This window comes from Oryzias latipes, chromosome 4, assembly GCF_002234675.1.
Source record: "Oryzias latipes chromosome 4, ASM223467v1".
NCBI lineage: Eukaryota > Metazoa > Chordata > Actinopteri > Beloniformes > Adrianichthyidae > Oryzias > Oryzias latipes.
The window spans coordinates 4,102,177-4,111,996 of NC_019862.2; the positions used below are offsets into that span (position 1 = coordinate 4,102,177).

Genomic DNA, 9,820 nt, shown 5'->3' on the forward strand with positions numbered 1-9,820 from the left:
TACGGTGGCCGAGAGGTGCAAGACACGCTTACATTTAAGATACAGCAACAAAAAATCCCAGTACAAATGAAAAAATCTCGAAACACAACAGCAAATACTGAAACACAACAGCAAATCACGAAACACAACAGCAAATACTGAAACACAACAGCAAATCATGAAACACAACAGCAAATCACGAAACACAACAGCAAATCACGAAACACAAGAGCAAATCACGAAACACAACACCAAATCACGAAACACAACAGCAAATCACGAAACACAACAGCAAATCATGAAACACAACATCAAATCACGAAACACAACATCAAATCACGAAACACAACAGCAAATACTGAAACACAACATCAAATAATGAAACACATCAGCAAATACGGAAACACAACAGCAAATCATGAAACACAACAGCAAATACGGTACCACAACAGCAAATCACGAAACACAACAGCAAATACGGAAATACAACAGCAAATTACGAAACACAACAGCAAATCACGAAACACAACAGCAAATCATGAAATACAACAGCAAATCCCGAAACACAACAGCAAATACTGAAACACAACAGCAAATCACGAAACACAACAGCAAATACTGAAACAACAGCAAATCACGAAACACAACAGCAAATCACGAAACACAACAGCAAATCATGAAACACAACAGCAAATACTGAAACACAACAGCAAATCACGAAACACAACAGCAAATCACGAAACACAACAGCAAATCATGAAACACAACAGCAAATACGGAAATACAACAGCAAATTACGAAACACAACAGCAAATCATGAAACACAACAGCAAATCACAAAACACAACAGCAAATCACGAAACACAACAGCAAATCATGAAACACAACAGCAAATCACGAAACACAACAGCAAATCACGAAACACCGCAGCAAATACTAAAACACAACAGCAAATCATGAAACACAACAGCAAATCACGAAACACAACAGCAAATCACGAAACACGAAAGCAAATCACGAAACACAACAGCAAATCACGAAACACAACAGCAAATACTGAAACACAACAGCAAATCACGAAACACAACAGCAAATCACGAAACACAACAGCAAATCATGAAACACAACAGCAAATCACGAAACACAACAGCAAGAACTGAAACACAACAGCAAATCACGAAATACAACAGCAAATCACGAAATACAACAGCAAATCACGAAACACAACAGCAAATCATGAAACACCGCAGCAAATACTAAAACACAAAAGCAAATCATGAAACACAACAGCAAATCACGAGACACAACAGCAAATCACGAAACACGACAGCAAATCACGAAACACAACAGCAAATCACGAAACACAACAGCAAATACTGAAACACAACAGCAAATCATGAAACACAAAAGCAAATCACGAAACACAACAGCAAATCACGAAACACAACAGCAAGAACTGAAACACAACAGCAAATCACGAAACACAACAGCAAATCACGAAACACAACAGCAAATCATGAAACACAACAGCAAATCACGAAACACAACAGCAAATCATGAAACACAACAGCAAATCCAAAACACAACAGCAAATCACGAAACACAACAGCAAATCACGAAACACAACAGCAAATCACGAAACACAACAGCAAATACTGAAACACAACAGCAAATCATGAAACACAACAGCAAATCCCGAAACACAACAGCAAATCATGAAACACAACAGGAAATCACGAAAGACAACAGCAAATACTGAAACACAACAGCAAATACTGAAACACAACAGCAAATCACGAAACACAACAGCAAATCACGAAACACAACAGCAAATCATGAAACACAACAGCAAATCACGAAACACAACAGCAAGAACTGAAACACAACAGCAAACCACGAAATACAACAGCAAATCACGAAATAAAACAGCAAATCACGAAACACAACAGCAAATCATGAAACACAACAGCAAATCACGAAACACAACAGCAAATCATGAAACACAACAGCAAATCACGAAAGACAACAGCAAATCACGAAACACAACATCAAATCACGAAACACAACAGCAAATACTGAAACACAACATCAAATCATGAAACACATCAGCAAATACGGAAACACAACAGAAAATCATGAAACACAACAGCAAATACGGAAACACAACAGCAAATCATGAAACACAACAGCAAATACGGAAATACAACAGCAAATTACGAAACACAACAGCAAATCATGAAACACAACAGCAAATCACGAAACACAACAGCAAATCACGAAACACAACAGCAAATCATGAAACACATCAGCAAATCATGAAACACAACAGCAAATACGGAAATACAACAGCAAATTACGAAACACAACAGCAAATCATGAAACACAACAGCAAATCACGAAACACAAAAGCAATTAACGAAACACAACAGCAAATCATGAAACACATCAGCAAATACGGAAACACAACAGCAAATCATGAAACACAACAGCAAATACGGAAATACAACAGCAAATTAGGAAACACAACAGCAAATCATGAAACACAACAGCAAATCACAAAACACAACAGCAAATCACGAAACACAACAGCAAATCATGAAAAACAACAGCAAATCACGAAACACAACATCAAATCACGAAACACAACATCAAATCACGAAACACATCAGCAAATACGGAAACACAACAGCAAATCATGAAACACAACAGCAAATCATGAAACACAACAGCAAATCACGAAACACAACATCAAATCACGAAACACAACAGCAAATCACGAAACACAACAGCAAATCACGAAACACAACAGCAAATCACGAAACACAACAGCAAATCATGAAACACAACAGCAAATACTGAAACACAACAGCAAATCACGAAACACAACAGCAAATCACGAAACACAACAGCAAATCATGAAACACAACAACATATCACGAAACACAACAGAAAGAACTGAAACACAACAGCAAATCACGGAACACAACAGCAAATCACGAAAGACAACAGCAAATCACGAAACACAACATCAAATCACGAAACACAACAGCAAATACTGAAACACAACATCAAATCATGAAACACATCAGCAAATACGGAAACACAACAGCAAATCATGAAACACAACAGCAAATACGGAAACACAACAGCAAATCATGAAACACAACAGCAAATACGGAAATACAACAGCAAATTACGAAACACAACAGCAAATACTGAAACACAACAGCAAATCACGAAACACAACAGCAAATACTGAAACACAACAGCAAATCAAGAAACACAACAGCAAATCACGAAACACAACAGCAAATCATGAAACACAACAGCAAATACTGAAACACAACAGCAAATCACGAAACACAACAGCAAATCACGAAACACAACAGCAAATCACGAAACACAACAGCAAATCACGAAACACAACAGCAAATCATGAAACACAACAGCAAATCACGAAACACAACAGCAAATCATGAAACACAACAGCAAATCACGAAACACAATGTAACTGGAGTCACCTGAAGGTGTCGCTATACCCATTGTTCGGAGGGTATAAAAAGGAAGTTGAAGTGTGGTTGCTATGGTGCTAACTTCCTGTGAGAAAGCCGGTTAGCTCAGGGAGCAGCGTGAGTTGGCTTGAGCAGAGTGCGGTAAGACTGCTGTGATCTTTACCTGTGGATGATGTTTTTAAGCAGTGCTTGATGTTTTATTTTTTATTTTATGACAGGATCACGGCAGAGGTAGATCCTGTTTTACTGGGGGTTTTAAAGACTGGGCGTGAGGTTTTTGCGACGCACCAGGTATTTTACACTTTTATTGCAGCAGAGGTATATTTTAAACAAATGGTAAATTATTTTTTATCAAATGTTTTTAATATGGTGCTTCTTCTGTTTTTAGTGTTGGAATACTGTGCCCTGCTGTCCTGTGTTTAGTTTTTTGGTTTTTTTGTGTTTTGTTTATCCGCTCCTCACGGGCTCGTGCGGCATGATTGACTAATCAAGTGCAGGAGCGGACTATTTCTGTCTATTTTGTTTGTCATTTTGTTAAAGTCACTTCCTCTCATTTATATTGGGCATTATTTTGAAGTGACATATCTGACCGAGTGTGCTGTGCATCACAGTTTTCTTGCATGTTTGAAATTTTTTTTTTTTTGGTTTTGCATTAATTGCGAGTCTTCCTTTCTGCACGTTTGCTGTGGTGTCATCGGTATAAAGGTATTGTACTGCAAATAATGATCCTGTGTTAATAAAACTTTGACTTGCTTTACGGCAGTTATCAGTCTTTACTCGGTGCAACAACATCAAGTCATGAAACACAACAGCAAATACTGAAACACAACATCAAATCATGAAACACATCAGCAAATGCGGAAATACAACAGCAAATCATGAAACACAACAGCAAATACGGAAACACAACAGCAAATCATGAAACACAACAGCAAATACCGAAATACAACAGCAAATTAGGAAACACAACAGCAAATCATGAAACACAACAGCAAATCATGAAACACAACAGCAAATCACGAAACACAACAGCAAATCACGAAACACAACAGCAAATACTGAAACACAACAGCAAATCATGAAACACAACAGCAAATCACGAAACACAACAGCAAATCATGAAACACAACAGCAAATCACGAAAGACAACAGCAAATCACGAAAGACAACAGCAAATCACGAAACACAACATCAAATCACGAAACACAACATCAAATCACGAAACACAACAGCAAATACTGAAACACATCAGCAAATACGGAAACACAACAGCAAATCATGAAACACAACAGCAGATCACGAAAGACAACAACAAATCACGAAACACAAAATCAAATCACGAAACACAACATCAAATCACGAAACACAACAGCAAATACTGAAACACAACATCAAATCATGAAACACATCAGCAAATACGGAAACACAACAGCAAATCATGAAACACATCAGCAAATACGGAAACACAACAGCAAATCATGAAACACAACAGCAAATACGGAAATACAACAGCAAATTAGGAAACACAACAGCAAATCATGAAACACAACAGCAAATCACAAAACACAACAGCAAATCACGAAACACAACAGCAAATCATGAAAAACAACAGCAAATCACGAAACACAACATCAAATCACGAAACACAACATCAAATCACGAAACACATCAGCAAATACGGAAACACAACAGCAAATCATGAAACACAACAGCAAATCATGAAACACAACAGCAAATCACGAAACACAACATCAAATCACGAAACACAACAGCAAATCACGAAACACAACAGCAAATACTGAAACACATTAGCAAATACGGAAACACAACAGCAAATCACGAAAGACAACAGCAAATCATGAAAGACAACAGCAAATCACGAAACACAACATCAAATCACGAAACACAACATCAAATCATGAAACACAACAGCAAATACTGAAACACAACATCAAATCATGAAACACATCAGCAAATACGGAAACACAACAGCAAATCATGAAACACAACAGCAAATCACGAAACACAACAGCAAATCATGAAACACAACAGCAAATCACGAAACACAACAGCAAATCATGAAAAACAACAGCAAATCACGAAACACAACATCAAATCACGAAACACAACATCAAATCATGAAACACATCAGCAAATACGGAAACACAACAGCAAATCATAAAACACAACAGCAAATCATGAAACACAACAGCAAATCACGAAACACAACAGCAAATACTGAAACACAACAGCAAATCATGAAACACAACAGCAAATCACGAAACACAACAGCAAATACTGAAACACAACAGCAAATTAGGAAACACAACAGCAAATCATGAAACACAACAGCAAATCACGAAACACAACAGCAAACCACGAAACACAACAGCAAATTACGAAAGACAACAGCAAATTACGAAACACAACATCAAATCACGAAACACAACATCAAATCACGAAACACAACAGCAAATACTGAAACACATCAGCAAATACGGAAACACAACAGCAAATCACGAAACACAACAGCAAATCACGAAAGACAACAGCAAATCACGAAACACAACATCAAATCATGAAACACAACATCAAATCACGAAACACAACAGCAAATACTGAAACACAACATCAAATCATGAAAAACATCAGCAAATACGGAAACACAACAGCAAATCATGAAACACAACAGCAAATACGGAAACACAACAGCAAATCATGAAACACAACAGCAAATCATGAAACACAACAGCAAATCACGAAACACAACAGCAAATACTGAAACACAACAGCAAATCACGAAACACAACAGCAAATCACGAAAGACAACAGCAAATCACGAAACACAACATCAAATCACGAAACACAACATCAAATCACGAAACACAACAGCAAATACTGAAACACATTAGCAAATACGGAAACACAACAGCAAATCACGAAACACAACAGCAAATCATGAAAGACAACAGCAAATCACGAAACACAACATCAAATCACGAAACACAACATCAAATCACGAAACACATCAGCAAATACGGAAACACAACAGCAAATCATGAAACACAACAGCAAATACGGAAATACAACAGCAAATTAGGAAACACAACAGCAAATCATTAAACACAACAGCAAATCACGAAACACAACAGCAAATCACGAAACACAACAGCAAATACTGAAACACAACAGCAAATCATGAAACACAACAGCAAACCACGAAACACAACAGCAAATACTGAAACACATCAGCAAATCACGAAACACAACAGCAAATCATGAAACACAACAGCAGATCACGAAAGACAACAACAAATCACGAAACACAAAATCAAATCACGAAACACAACATCAAATCACGAAACACAACAGCAAATACTGAAACACAACATCAAATCATGAAACACATCAGCAAATACGGAAACACAACAGCAAATCATGAAACACATCAGCAAATACGGAAACACAACAGCAAATCATGAAACACAACAGCAAATACGGAAATACAACAGCAAATTAGGAAACACAACAGCAAATCATGAAACACAACAGCAAATCACAAAACACAACAGCAAATCACGAAACACAACAGCAAATCATGAAAAACAACAGCAAATCACGAAACACAACATCAAATCACGAAACACAACATCAAATCACGAAACACATCAGCAAATACGGAAACACAACAGCAAATCATGAAACACAACAGCAAATCATGAAACACAACAGCAAATCACGAAACACAACATCAAATCACGAAACACAACAGCAAATCACGAAACACAACAGCAAATACTGAAACACATTAGCAAATACGGAAACACAACAGCAAATCACGAAAGACAACAGCAAATCATGAAAGACAACAGCAAATCACGAAACACAACATCAAATCACGAAACACAACATCAAATCATGAAACACAACAGCAAATACTGAAACACAACATCAAATCATGAAACACATCAGCAAATACGGAAACACAACAGCAAATCATGAAACACAACAGCAAATCACGAAACACAACAGCAAATCATGAAACACAACAGCAAATCACGAAACACAACAGCAAATCATGAAAAACAACAGCAAATCACGAAACACAACATCAAATCACGAAACACAACATCAAATCATGAAACACATCAGCAAATACGGAAACACAACAGCAAATCATAAAACACAACAGCAAATCATGAAACACAACAGCAAATCACGAAACACAACAGCAAATACTGAAACACAACAGCAAATCATGAAACACAACAGCAAATCACGAAACACAACAGCAAATACTGAAACACAACAGCAAATTAGGAAACACAACAGCAAATCATGAAACACAACAGCAAATCACGAAACACAACAGCAAACCACGAAACACAACAGCAAATTACGAAAGACAACAGCAAATTACGAAACACAACATCAAATCACGAAACACAACATCAAATCACGAAACACAACAGCAAATACTGAAACACATCAGCAAATACGGAAACACAACAGCAAATCACGAAACACAACAGCAAATCACGAAAGACAACAGCAAATCACGAAACACAACATCAAATCATGAAACACAACATCAAATCACGAAACACAACAGCAAATACTGAAACACAACATCAAATCATGAAAAACATCAGCAAATACGGAAACACAACAGCAAATCATGAAACACAACAGCAAATACGGAAACACAACAGCAAATCATGAAACACAACAGCAAATCATGAAACACAACAGCAAATCACGAAACACAACAGCAAATACTGAAACACAACAGCAAATCACGAAACACAACAGCAAATCACGAAAGACAACAGCAAATCACGAAACACAACATCAAATCACGAAACACAACATCAAATCACGAAACACAACAGCAAATACTGAAACACATTAGCAAATACGGAAACACAACAGCAAATCACGAAACACAACAGCAAATCATGAAAGACAACAGCAAATCACGAAACACAACATCAAATCACGAAACACAACATCAAATCACGAAACACAACAGCAAATACTGAAACACAACATCAAATCATGAAACACATCAGCAAATACGGAAACACAACAGCAAATCATGAAACACAACAGCAAATACGGAAATACAACAGCAAATTAGGAAACACAACAGCAAATCATGAAACACAACAGCAAATACGGAAATACAACAGCAAATTAGGAAACACAACAGCAAATCATTAAACACAACAGCAAATCACGAAACACAACAGCAAATCACGAAACACAACAGCAAATACTGAAACACAACAGCAAATCATGAAACACAACAGCAAACCACGAAACACAACAGCAAATACTGAAACACAACAGCAAATCACGAAAGACAACAGCAAATCACGAAAGACAACAGCAAATTACGAAACACAACATCAAATCACGAAAACAAACACAAACAATCAAATCACGAAACACAACATCAAATCACGAAACACAACAGCAAATCACTGAAACACAACAGCAAATACGGAAACACAACAGCAAATCACAAATCACGAAACACAACAGCAAATCACAAACACAACACAAATACACAACAGCAAATCACGAAACACAACAGCAAATCATGAAACACAAACAAAAAAAAGCAAATCAGAAACACAACAGCAAATCACGAAACACAACAGCAAATCACGAAACAAACAGCAAATACGAAACACAACAGCAAATCACGAAAACAACAGCAAATACTAAAACACAACAGCAAATCATGAAAAAAAAAAAAAAAAGAAACACAACAGCAAATCACGAAACACAACAGCAAATCACGAAACACAACAGCAAATCACGAAACACAGCAAATCACGAAACCACAACAGCAAATCACGAAACACAACAGCAAATCACGAAACACAACAGCAAATACTGAAACACAAAAAAAAAAACAACAGCAAATCACGAAACACAACAGCAAATCACGAAACACAACAGCAAATCACGAAACACAACAGCAAAAAAAAAAAAAAAAAAAAAAAAAAAAAAAAAACAGCAAATCATGAAACACAACAAAAAAAAAACAGCAAATCACGAAAACACAACAGCAAGAACTGAAACACAACAGCAAATCACGAAAAAAAAAAAAAAAAAAAAAAAAAAAAAAAAAAAAACAACAGCAAAATAAAACACGAAAATACAACAGCAAATCACGAAATACAAACAGCAAATCACGAAACACAACAGCAAATCATGAAACACAAACACCGCAGCAAATACTAAACACAAAAGCAAATCATGAAACACAACAGCAAATCACGAGAACAGAACCAACACAGCAAATCACGAAACACGAC

At 36.6% G+C, this 9,820-nt stretch overlaps 1 long non-coding RNA gene across 1 annotated transcript; it reads left to right on the forward strand.

Moving 5' to 3' along the window:
• The first annotated feature begins 3,498 nt into the window (after nt 1-3,498).
• LOC105358753 lies at nt 3,499-4,248 on the forward strand. Its single transcript, XR_002873122.1, has 2 exons — nt 3,499-3,782; nt 3,880-4,248. It is a non-coding gene; the product is annotated as an uncharacterized LOC105358753 (long non-coding RNA).
• The last annotated feature ends 5,572 nt before the right edge of the window (nt 4,249-9,820 follow it).